Here is a 13193-nt window from a genome sequence, read left to right on the forward strand (position 1 = left end):
TTTAAAACACCTGTTTTCCCCTCAGCCCCTCCCTCCTTCCCACCAACAGCAGTGGGAGACAGGGCATGGGGGTTTGGTCAGTTCATCACTTGAGATGTTCTGTTCACTCTGGGAGAGGAGTCTTTCCTCTGCTGTGCCATGGGGTCTCTCCCATGGGCAGTCTTCCCAAAACTGCTGTGGCATGGGTCACTCATCCACAGAGTGCTGTCCTCTAAGGACAGGCTGCTCTCGTTTGGAAGCAAGGGCTCTCTCTCTGTCTCTGGCAGCAGGGGCCCTCTCTCTCCATTCGGGTCTCTCACTGGATCACAGCTTTCTCTGGCATCCTCCCACTCTGGTGTGAGCACTTTTCCCATGGGCTGCGAGTGGATCTCTGCATCCCCCATGGACTTCACACACTACAGGGGGACAGTTTGTTTCACCATGCTCCTCACCATGGCCTGCAGAGGAATCTCATCTCCGGCACTTGGAGCACCTCCTCCCCCTCCTTCTTCACTCACCTTGGTGCCACCATGTTGTTTTCCCCTCACATGTCCGCACTTCCTCCTCTTCTCTGACTAGAAGTAAAACTGCTGCCCGTGGGTACCATTGCCAACAAGTTCCACCAATTCCAAGATTCCTACAGGACCCCGCAGCACCGAGAGGTTGATCTCGTTTAGGTTGGGTGTCGGGGAGTCACCGGCCATGTTTTCCCTGCTGCCCAGGTGGCCCCGCTGCCGTGGTGTGGGCGGTGGCGGCCGCGGCGCTGGCGCTGTTTAAGGCCTCTCTCGGGGCAGGGCACCGGGAAGGAGAAGCCGCTGCCGCCCCGGCCCTTGTGCCTGCAGCGGGGCTGCCTGGGGCGGCCGTGCAGGCAGGGCTCGCTGCAGGCCGCACCGAGATGGCGGCGGCTGCGGCGGCACATCGCCGGGGCTGGGCCGGGATGGCCCCGGCGGGGGCACCTCGCCAGCCCGGACAAAAACTGCCGTGTGCTCTTTTGATTTTCCTCTTAAATGTGTCATCACAGAGGTGTTACCAACCTCTCTAACTGGGCCAGCAGCATGTCCATCTTCAGAGCCAGCAGAGATCGGCTCTGTCAGACGTGGTGGAAGCTTCCAGCAGCTCCTCACAGAAGCCACTTCTGTGGCCCTCCCCACTACCAAAAACCAGGCCATGCCAAATCAACACAGTAATTTAGCAAAACATTCAAAACCAATCAAGACCATGATTGATTATGTCAAATGGGTAAAATATATCCCACTTAAAAAGCACAGTGGTGTGTGGTGATGGCAAAAAAGAAAATCTCCAATAGGCTTACAGGTAAAATACCCCACTGAAAAACCTGGTTACCAACTCAAACAGCCTCTGCTAGAAATATCTGATGGTCATAACATTCAGAATGGACAGACTCACACTGAAATGGAGAAAAAAAGCACACAGCTGATTCAAGTCTGCTTGAAAAATGCACAACACAACATCCAGCTGTTTAAATTCAGCACCATATCCCTTTTGCTGCCTGATGCAATACTTTATGCAAAAACAGCACAGGGATACAATGAACAGTCCCTCAGGCAGGGCAGATGGAAAGGATAAAATACTACAAAAAAACCACATACCACTTATTCAGGCTACTGGGACTGCAAAGGAGAGTAGCCTGTGACAGCAGCCTTGATGCCTGCAACACACCAAAGAGGCAGGATTATTTGAACCTTTTTCTTTCAGAGAAAATAACAGTCAATGAGCTTTATGGGGTGGGGAGGTTTGAGAGAAAAAGAGCAAATCCCTGAGATAAACAGAGAGACCTTTGTGCCTGTTCCCTTTCTCATAAAAAAACCCAAAAACAAACAAACAAAAAAAAAAAAAAAAAAAAAAAAAAAAAAAAAAAAAAAAAAAAAAAAAAAAACCCAAACAACCCACAGCCACTAAAATACACCCCAGTTCTTCTTATTTGAAAAGCCTAAGCTATATTTTGTGGTAGTGAGGACAGCTCATCTCCATTACAGGCAGTCAGAAGCTAGAACTTGCTGAAGCAGTGTGGTCCATCATACATGACCTTAATGTCTTCAAGAGCGTTTGGTGTCCAGACACACTGATATTGGCAGAGGCAGGGAACACAGTTAACCCAAGACGAGTGTCCTACCTACACTTCTGGAAAAGCCAAAACCAGGAGACAGCCCCATCCAGATGGTTGCCACTCCTTCCCATCCAAGATGTAGTGATAAACAGCAAGGAGGGTGTGGTGAAGCTGTCCAGGTCAGGGTTAGGAAACCAGCTGGAAGAGAAGCCTCTTGGGAGGGAGTGGTTCAGGGCTGCCTCTGATCATTAGCAGCACAGACTCCAAAACAGTCAACAAACTCCCATTTGTTATGAAATCTTTGTGTTTGCCCAACACATATAGCACCAAGAAAGAGCACTGGATGCCCAGCTTTGCAAAGCAGACATGGCTTCAGACTTCCAGAGTTACACTTGAAATGAAAAAACTTGGGAATGGCCAAATGTGGTCAGAGCAAACACCTTCCTAGGTCCTAAGAGGCATCATAAGCAGAGGTCACAGGGAAGATAGAACAGGATCAAATTTAATAACGCCTCCCTCAGGTCTCTCTTAACCTTTCAGATCCTGGCCCAGACATTTAGTAATACTCTGGGTTTTTGTGTCTTCACCAGTGAACATGACTGCCTGGTCCAGACCTGAGGGATTCTTAAGAGTTTGGTCATACCTGTTGGCTACCACCAACAGGACCTTCAGGTAACTCTGATTCAAGAGCAAATCAGAGTTGAAAAACCTCACTGTACATCATGTAATGGACAGCCAGAAGTAATCTTCCCCTCTGATTTATTTGCTCAGATGCAGGATTGCCTATCTGAGGAGGTACAGGACATCCCTTTCCAGGTCACTCAACTCTTCTAACATGATCCGGATCAGCCCTATGAGATTAAGGGACAGGAAATGCAAAACTCATTTACAGAACCCTGCAAGCAGCAGCCAATGGTGACAGCCTGTGTCCCTGCACTGTGATGCAGCTCCACTCTCACAGCCAGGCCCTGAGCAGAGCACACCAGTGATTCAACTCTGTGCTGCTGACTATCACCAGAGTTAGAATGGCTGGACCAGGAAGAGACCTCACTGGATGCTCACTCTTTTCTCTTGAGTCACTTCAGCAGTTTACAAGGTACAATCCAGGGGAGAAGGCAGTTTAGCTATAATGCTAATTTGGCAGAGAACACAAGACACTTGCTTTGTCCTCACCAAAGGCAGCAAATACTTGCTTTGTTCAGTTTAATTGATAGCAGGTTCTACACATTGCAGATAAAAGTGACTTTCCTGGACTTGGCTTAGCATCTAGAACAAAGAGACATCTGAAAGTAGAAGGCTATTATTTGTGAAACAAAATTGCATCCTGTATTTATAAACTCCGTGTTGTGTCCATACTTCAGTGAGTTCAGTAATAAGCAGCCTTAGCTTCAAGTTTCTGCAACTTTGTTTTATTTACTTCTGGTTCACAGTGTTCTCTTAACAATATAAGCCCTAATTTTATCCTAAAGAATTAGAAACAAAGCCTGAAATAATATTTGCTTTTGTTGCCTAACCTATACAATTGTCCTCCCCTGCAACAACTGTCACCAGAGATTTTGATGTCCTGTACCACTGCAAATATAGCAGAAGAAAACTCCCCTCCCGCACAGTTTTCACTTTTCCAATAAACTAAGCATGAAAGGCAATCCATGTACCAAGCAGAGTTTTTTACCTGCAGCAGCCTCCCACTGCTTGATCTGGAAAACTTCACATCCTAACCATAAACCTCCCACCTACAGTACAGCAAGATATAAAGGAAATGAGTCAGAAACATTTCTCAGGCTTAAGAACTTAAAGATGAATTCACACAGAGAGAAGAAATGTAGAAAACTGCATTTAGCTTGCAGAAACATCACTAAATTCTGTATGGCAAAACATTTGGTTTAGAGCATAAGAAACTACTAACGATCTAAATTTGTTCTCAAAATGTGAGACAGACTTCTTACTTTATAATTATTGTGTATCTACAAAATAGTAGTCCTGTCACAGGTACAGTACCAGTAAATACAAGAAAAGAAAAATCTATAATGACCAGCCTAGTCATCAGCCTATCACAAACTGAAGCAGGGGAAATTGAGTTTATAGACTAGAGCAAAAGGCAGCCCACTGAATATTGTGTCAAATTGACAAAAAAATAAAACCAAAAGAGAAACTTTGTAAATGGTCAGAGCACAAGGACTCCAAGGGCTGATCCAAAAACTGTGTCACTAAGTCCATCATAAGGTAGGGAGAGACCAGATGGACCAACAGAAGATGTTCAATCAGATGGTCCCAGGTAATTATATAATCCACAGTTTAAAACACACCAGACGTGATAGAGATCATCTTGCTTCTGTTCCCATCTGTCCCTGGCTCACTCACACAAAGTTTCAGAGCCTCTTTCCAGTGGGAAATGCTGCTGTTCCCAGGCATACAGGAATGCACCAGGTAATAAACCTGCACAGCTTGAGCTCACCGCCACAAAATACTTTGAAATATCTCCAAATTCTTGAAATAGAAACTTTACACATACTGTCCCAAAAATTTGGGTTCTAACATCATTCCAGCCAAATGTAGATTTCAGGCACGACTGAAGGTCAGTGTAACGCTTACTAGCACACTCTGAATGGACAGAGCAAATGAGTCACTAGAAGTGGTTGTTTCCAGCCATTTCTTAAAAAAAAAAAAAAGGCTACACTGGTTCTCCTATAGTTTTATTAGTCATTTTGTGCTCTACTCACATCTTCTATTGTATATCAGACACACCTAGTGGTACTCTTACTACTAACCCAGATAACCTGGACTACCTACACTACTAACCATCTGAAACCAACACCCATAAGCAGAGCAGGGCTCTGACATACACAAGAGAGTTTGCTTCCTGCCAGCCACAGACCACATAACTCATTTCTCAGCTCGCCCTCAGCATGCAGCCTCCCTTCCATAGACTTCACCTCTTGGCATCCAGTGCAGAACATAAAAGGTTACAGTCCTCTGCTCTAAGGAGCAAGCTGCTGGAAGGGAGATGAAAGAGACCAGAAAAGAAGCATCAGGATGACTGTCCTGCAAAGCTGTCTGCATCAACAGGGCTGGATAGAGAGCAGTCAGCTTTATCTAGAATATTTGCATGTGGACAGGGTACGTAAGAGAATGCTCACCCACATGGAGACAGTTACCTTTTTTCTTATGTCTCCAAAGTCCCAGATCAGTAGGAATGCAGCCTAAAACCAGTTCCTATACAAGTGGGATATTTGAGGAGAGTGTTGATGAACAGGAATTTTATTTTGAGGGAGGCCATCATTGTACAGAGCATCCAACAATACATCCAATACAGGTTTCCTTAATTTTTAAATAACTTGTGGTTTTTATTCCTGTCTCCTGCATTCAGAAGTCTCTTCCCTGCAGCAGTTACTGTGGCCAGGCACAGAGTGGTACAAGATCCCTTCCTCCAGCTATACTGTCCTACTTCCTCGCAGACTGAGCTGCCTGACCTGCGACCGAGCCTTCCACTGTGATCAGCTTCATCAGGGATCCCGCTGCCTCGCTGTCTAATGAGCTTAGGGAAACCCTGAACATCTTGTCATGGTTTCACTTTAACAGATTATTTTTCCTTAACTGAGATGGGCAGGAGGCATTACCTCCCATAGCTGCCCTTCGGATGCCAAGGCTGTGCTGCTGAATTCAAAAGCAAGGTTGGGGTGGATCCCCCTCCCTTTCCATTTCTACTGCTCTGTTTGACATTTTGGAGTTCAGAGGGCTCTATATGCCAGCAAAAGAAATAATATCTCACATGGAACCAGCAGAAGATTCCTAACGAGAACAACAAATTAGCAGTAGTAATGGATTACAAGAAGTAAACTGGGTTTTGCTCATCTGCAGCAATGCTCTGCCCCCAAGGGACAATTTTTATAAATACAATATTGTTGATATTCAAATGTTTCCCCTCAAATCCAGACTCCCACCTCTTTATCAGTGGCAGGTACTATTGTCAGTATAAATGAACCATCACAATAATCCAAGGGGGCAAAGAGCAGACTGGAATTGTAAACAGCTAGCACAGCAGCTCCAAAGCAGGCCTTATGTAATCTGCAAGTTTCCTATTCATCTTCATGAAATTCTGATTTTATACAGGAATAGTGAAAAGTCAGTTAAACACAAGAAAGGTTTCATAGGTTTCCAGAGAGTTGATGTCATTTGGGAACCGTGTACTCCATTTATGCATTACATCTGAATAAAACAGATACAAATCACAAAGAAACACAGTGAGTGTTTTACAAGTTCATAAATTTAAGGGTATGGAGGGACCAAAATTTTAATCTTTAAGTACCAAAATTTATGGACACACAAGAGTCATTTTAACTTTTCAATATTTAGAATGTGAGCAAAACGAGCTGCAGCACAAATATATCATGCACTAAAATAGCATTAACTAAAAATATTTTATTATCATTGCTCCATTGCACAAGTTCAAAGGCAGTGGCCTGAGCATGTAACAATGCACATTAATAAGAGATGCTGTGAAAAGACACACAGCACGTTTACAGTCCCTAACATAGGCTCTAGTTTTGCTGATTATTCCATAAATTTCTCTTTTCTCTTCCCCCTTTTGCTCTCCATCAAGAAGGAGCAGGAAGAACAAATGCACAACACAGGGTACCAATTCCCAGCTGGTGAAATGCAGTGTTAAGTTCTTCATGACTGTACATGCCCCTGCTGCCTATCAACACAAGTGCTGCTCAAATGTGTAACAATAGAAGTTTAATCAGCACTCATCTGCAGACAGGAAGCTTGCAAGTACACAGAGCAGCAAAGATAATGTGCTCCCAAAAAGAAATTTAAAAAAAACATAAAACCTGGATATAGTTTTACTTTTCTTAACCCAAATTTTATCACTGCTCCCCAGCTGCATCTGTCCTGCTGTAAAGCATCTCCATGTGACAGCAGCTGAAAGCTATGTCAGCCATGCTTCAGTGGGGTAGAAAAGTACCTTCTGTTTAAAAAAGCAAGACTTGAGTCATCTTAACAGGCAAGATTTGACACTGAATTGCCCACCAGCTTCCGGGGTGACACGGGCAACACCGTACGTGGAACTCTTGTCAATTATGGCTAAGGCTCAAGTACCAAAAGCACTCAGAGGTACTTGAGATATGGCATATCACAGGATTCCACACACACGTACCTGCACACCCATACACACAGAAAGAAGGCACCAGCCATGGTTTAGAGGAGATTCACACTATGGTCAGAGCACAGATCTCTGGTTAAACACGGCAAACACACCTAACATGAAGGTGTAGTGATCACAGAATTTTCTCAGTGCATCAAGTGGATGCTTAGGTGCTCTGCTGACTTTGGTTTAAACCCTAGCCCCGTTTCAAACCTGGAGGCAGTGAGAACACAGAAGACACATTCAAGGCCTCATCATGCACCAGAACAAGGAATTTACCCCGTAAATCCCTCACCTTGGCCTTTGTCCCAGTCCCATTTCACTCATCACAAGTGCTAACACTGCCTCACAAACTTACTTTGAGAGAGGTCAAGAAACAATAATGTGTAATCACAGAACCCGCTGATCAGAAGCCATCCTTATTCAGCACTGCACCACTTGGAGCCAGCAACACCTGGGCATAGCCCCAGGCTTTCTGGGTCTGAACTGAACTTCACCAAAACACACAGAAAACTTTTTCCTATGGATCAACAAGATGAGGCCCAAGGTGTTATCACAAGTGGGCCTAATATCTGTTTTGTAAACAAGAAAAGTGAGACACAGATGGGTTCATGCTCATCTCACCTCAATGGTATCTCAAGTAGCACTTTCAACTGTGACTCTCAGCTGCTTGTTGTGGTCTTGCAGTGCAGTAAAGAACAAGTTCAAAGCCAGTTTCAAATAAGGCAAAACACAGGGCCTTATCTGGGACCAATTAGCAACAGCTCACTAGCTCTGTAATAACCAGGGATGTGCCACAACTGGCAATCCTCCATCTAAACAGAAGAATGTAGATATGATCTGGATAGTTTCAGCTTTTTCCCTCCTATTTCCCATCCTTGTATCTTTGTCACATATTGCTACCAATTTTGTTCAGTTTTAAGATGTCATTCACATTTTCTTCACTACCGCTTTCACTGTAATGCCTAATTAACAGCACTTGGACAGTTATAGTAGGTTTTCCAGATGAAAGTTTTCCATCAGGAGATCACCAAGCTTCAAATGGCAGGAGATTTGCATAATCTCCTGTTTAGAGGTGGAGGAACAGATCCAGAAGAATAAAGTGACTCATGGACCATCCAGCAAACTAATAGCATGACTAGATATAGAAACCTGATATTCCCAGTGCCCCTGTACTGTGCTCTCAGGCTGCTCTCCCAGTGAAGCAGCAGTTTGCTTTCTCTTCTCACAAATTAGACTGTCCCCAGGATGCAATAAAGAGTTTTCTCTGAACTGAAGCCTGTTCCAGTCACCATTGTTGCCTGTTTTGGCCCGGGCCTCCAGTAAGTTTGAAAAAGCAATTCACATAAGGAGTTTAAGAGTTAGCTAAGGACTGAAAACAAAGCAATATAAAGAAAATGCTAAAAATAAGATACAATTTTATTGGGATCTTGAGAGAAAGAAAACACACACAGAAGTAAATTTAAGGTGGAAGAAAACATACCTATATATCAAAAATATCAATGTGTGCAATCGTACATATAATTTATTTTAGCATTTGCCCAATGAAGTAGGGCATGAACCATTAAAACAATTACCCTTATTATTGCAAGGGCAATTTTGCTTTCCAAAGCAACGTCACAGAAATTTTGTGCAGCACATTCAAAGCTACTGTAGTTAAAACAAATTGCATGTTTGGATTCAATTATGAGACCCTGATGAGTCGCAGTTCTCACGTGCATTTACTTAGGGGGGAAAAAAAGTGTTGGAAGCCTCTAGGACCACAAAGAAAATTCAAGCATTTGAAATAAAATGAGAGGTGCATTAATCAGCAGGCTCAACCTCCCAAGGCAGGAAAAAAATTTATTGCTTGTGTCAGGCATCCTTCAATCTAACCTGCAAAGCAAGCAAATTTAAAGTAACATCCAGTGCATTACTGAGGCTCACAGGCTGTCAGCCAAAGACTCACAGGCTCTGAGTTTCCATTATTTGCATTTCCCACACACATATAGACAAGTGTCTTAACCACATCAAGGTCATTCAATACTGAGACCATTAAATTCAGTTTTCCTCCAAAATGGGGACTCATTACTAAGACTAATTAAGGGATGACAAATCCTTCCAAACAGTTCCAATCCTTAGCAAAGGCTTATTCATGACTACAGCATTCTTGAGAAATAAAGTTGAGTCAAATTATTAATTTGTTTTAGTGTCTGTGTGTCTCTGACTCTCAAATTAGAACTGTATAAAAATGCTCAGATGTATGATTTTTCTATCTACAGTTCCACCTCGTGCTTTTTATTGATCTGGACTCACTAGTTCCCTGGTTGTGGCAATTATCCATCAATGTCTGGAAGTCAGAATGTATGGGGGAAAGGCAGGATGCTCCAATTCTTCCCCAGGGCCGCTGGGAAGTTCGCTGGGGCAGTCTGGACTACAGGAGCATTCATTAGGATTTTATATTTCTGAGTCAGATTTGGTGTCAAAAACATGCTGAGTGGCTCTCAGTGCTAGAACAGAAACAAGCTAATTTCTCAGTGGCCTGTATAGGTAAGCATTATTTAGACAGCACCAAACACACAAGCAGTGTTTTGTGAGCGCATCCAAAATCTGAATCTCGCGTCAAAAGGACCTGATAGAACACAAAGAATGTAAGAAGACTTGGCATTCCTCTCCAGAGAATCCACTGTTGGTCTTAGACCTCAGGAAGAAGTTTTGTATCCTATTTGTAGTCTCTATGTGAAATAGAAGCTGTTCCCCTTCCTCTTCTTATCCACAGTTCCACTAAAGAAATGTCTCCCATGCACTTCCCCTCCTCTGGGCCTCCCACCCATTACTCACCACAGAGATTTCCATCATGTGTTTGAAATGAGATTGAGAGTCCTGGACTGTAAAATCATTTTCAAGATGCACAAAGCTAAGAAATTGGGATACTTAGGAAAGCTCTTACAAGTTTCTTCCTTTCCAGAGCAAGAATGGATTATGGAATGCATTTACAAATAACAAAGAACCCACAAAGTCCCCTTCACACCAGGACTGTAAACAAGAATAACCAGCTCCCTCCTAGCTGAGGAATCGCATTCAGGCTTTGCCCCAAGCCCCACGTCCCAGAGGGCTCTCCCTCCATCTCCTGCCAGGGCTATGCTCACCACTGAGCTTCCTCTCCCTCACCCATGAGGCAGAACTCAGGCTGCTGCCCATCAGTCCTCTCAGTCTAATTCAATTAGCCTTGCCATACACACGGCCCCAGGCCTGAAACAGCAATTTTCCAGCACTTCCACCACCAAATGTGGGGTGAAATCACCTCATCCATTCAGGCTGAAGCAGGAAGGGCTATCACATCCATCTGCTCCAACCAGGCCTTGGAGGAGTGGCTACCATTAAGGCCTTTTGCCTGCAGACACACAGAACATTGCTCATTGCTTCTCACTTCTCAGCAGGAAACATTGGTGGAACATCCATGTAGCTCACAGGAGCATTTGCACTGTACCTGGGGAAGCTGAAAGCAGCTGGAAATGCTGCAAGACAACCTATGAAAGATTTCATGCTGCATTTCTCAGACCCATGTTGAGGGGATGGATGTGGTCTGTTTTCCATAATCCGATACTCCCATTGCATTATCAAGAACACAGGGATAAATCAATTCAATTCTCAGAAATTTCAGAACAAATACAGTTTTCCAAATAAAGTACATCAATTGAGTAATAGCAATGGGGTTCTTAAGTAAGAAACCTGCCTGTGAGCGGGAAAAATGATGAGAAAGGAAGCTAATCCAGGGCAGCAGGAACAGGGATAATAAAGAACAGCATGCCCAGATATTTGTAAGGCACAGCCCTATAGTAGCAATTTGGAAAAAGGTGCAAAGCTACTAAGAGGGGATTTTTTCATTTGTTCTCCTTGAAGGGAGATGGTTCCAAGAATGAAAAGAGACTTCTTAGGGTTCTGAAGAACGTGGAAAAGCCTGACTCCAGAACACCTTCTAGCATGTGAAAATTAAATTGATAAATTTGCCACCCAGGATACTCTCTGGAAGAGCCTCCTTTTCTTCAGCTTTTTCTTCTCTTCTGCTCTGCTGGATCTCTTCCAATCTCACATAAAACTCCCTCTCCACCTGTCCCTAGGCTTTAATTCTTCTGATGAACTTCTCTTTGCCTAGCACTGACCTGCCTTTCTACCTTGGAGAAAAACATCCCATAGAGGTAAAACACAAAGAAAGGATAGTAATGGGCTGTCACTGTTAAATGTATTTACTCCATTCTCTATGCTTTACATCAAAAATTCACTCAAAATCCAAGTCATCAATCAATTCTCCATTATGGCAAAACATATTATAATCCACCTGTATGCTTTGCCAATCTTAAGATTAAAAATTACACTGCCAAGACATTTTTATGGCTTTTAATTTTTAGTCCGTTTTTTTAATACTTTCTCACTAAGCTTGAAAAGCAAATGTCTTTCCCTATTGATTCTGTTCTTTCCCTTTGGCAAACACCATTTTTTACAAATAAATCAAAAATTAACATGTCTGTTCTGTTCCATGATAACGGTTTCTCAGTATCAACTCTGCCCACCCCTCTCACCTTGCCAAAAACTTCATCATTCATGACTCAGCACTATAAAAGGTGGCTAAGCACCCCTTACAACACTACTTTTGCTATACAGACTGAACAAACCTACCATCTGAGACAGTTTATTTAAAAAATACCTAGTGTTTGCTTTAGTTAAAATTGTGATTGCCTAAAGGATCAAGAAGTTCTTTGAAAATCTACATGAGCTCCCAAGAAGTAGCAATAGGAGAGCAGTGCACAATCTGGATTGCCAAGCCTCACCTGAGACTATCCTTGAACATTAAAACCACACTGATCTCAAGAGCTGTGCATGGCAAGGGTGCACTGAACACAAGTGTGCACATATTCACATACACACCAAGGTCGGGTCAGGTCCCCACCTCTAGAGTGACAAGAACACCCCCAGTGCTGTGCTCATCTGAGTAAGCCTCAGGACACTATAAGGAAAACAATCCCATGATGTTTTTCCTTGCTGTGGTTGCCCACAAGAAACAAGAGAAGACTCTGGACAACAAGAAAGGGAAAAAGTAAAATTAATATAGTCCCTCTCCTGTCATCCACTAATTTGCCAGCATTAATTTTTGTTAATCAACTTGCTTTCAGGTTACATAGGGATCCAGAGTACTGACATTGTGGGGATATAGCTAACAAGTGAGGAATGAGGTGAAATTGGCCAGGTATTTATGAAGACTGAAAAGACATCAGGAATTTGCTAAAAAAAGCAATGTACTGTATTGTCTTCAACAAAATCTTCAAGTGATCTCCTGTACCCCTACAGAATCCAGGAAGATAAGACTTGGCAGAAAAGTAGTAAGAAGAGAAAGCAGATATTAACAACATGCAGGAAAGGTTCTCTCCAAAGCATCTCAAGAAGTAAACAATGCTCTTTACCACACACAACAGCAACAACTTCCCCTAAAAGAGGCTGAGGGAGCAAGTCTTGAAAAGAGTAATTATATCCTGAACATGTAAAGAAATCTCTGTGGAAGTGAGAGTTGGGGAAGATCAGAGACAACAGAGCAGGTGTGAATCCACCATGAGCAACTATCAGAGCTGATCCCCTTTGGAAGCACATGGACAGATGGGTGACAACAGGGTAGGGTGAGGAAAGCACAGTGGCTTCAGACAGGTACACAAACAGGCTGAGTCAAGCTCGGGGCAATGCAGTGGAGGAAAAGACAGGAGCTGAACAAGGATTTTTAGGTACTAAATTCTGGAGCTGAATGCATAATGCAGCACTTTGATGACCAAATCCCTTCAGAGTTCTGGGAATTTAGGGAGGATCAACTCCATCTACTTTCAGGTTAAACTTGAAGCCTACAGAAATCACAAGCCATGCCTATCTGTCACTTTTCAATACAGGTATGAACTTTACCTGTTACAATCTCAAAAAACAGCCAGAATCCTGTTAGAAATGTCTCAGAAACAGGCTCACTTTCTACTGTCTCCCTCA

The 13193-nt window shown here is 43.3% G+C and overlaps 1 long non-coding RNA gene across 4 annotated transcripts in view; it reads right to left on the minus strand.

Annotated features, from left to right (window-relative positions):
* LOC128795359 (uncharacterized) overlaps window positions 1-13193 on the minus strand; it is a 329447-nt gene that overhangs the window by 292729 nt on the left and 23525 nt on the right. For 3 of the 4 annotated variants that reach the window (XR_008433500.1, XR_008433501.1, XR_008433499.1), the window contains exons 1-2: window positions 3720-3781; window positions 1590-3313 (exon numbers count right to left, since the gene is read on the minus strand). The exons of the other annotated variant lie outside the window; for it this stretch is intronic. This is a non-coding gene — a long non-coding RNA (uncharacterized LOC128795359). Of the gene's footprint in view, window positions 1-1589; window positions 3314-3719; window positions 3782-13193 lie in introns of those variants that run through there. 4 annotated transcript variants of the gene reach the window in all.

The sequence above is a fragment of the Vidua chalybeata genome, chromosome 14, assembly GCF_026979565.1.
Source record: "Vidua chalybeata isolate OUT-0048 chromosome 14, bVidCha1 merged haplotype, whole genome shotgun sequence".
Classification (NCBI taxonomy): domain Eukaryota; kingdom Metazoa; phylum Chordata; class Aves; order Passeriformes; family Viduidae; genus Vidua; species Vidua chalybeata.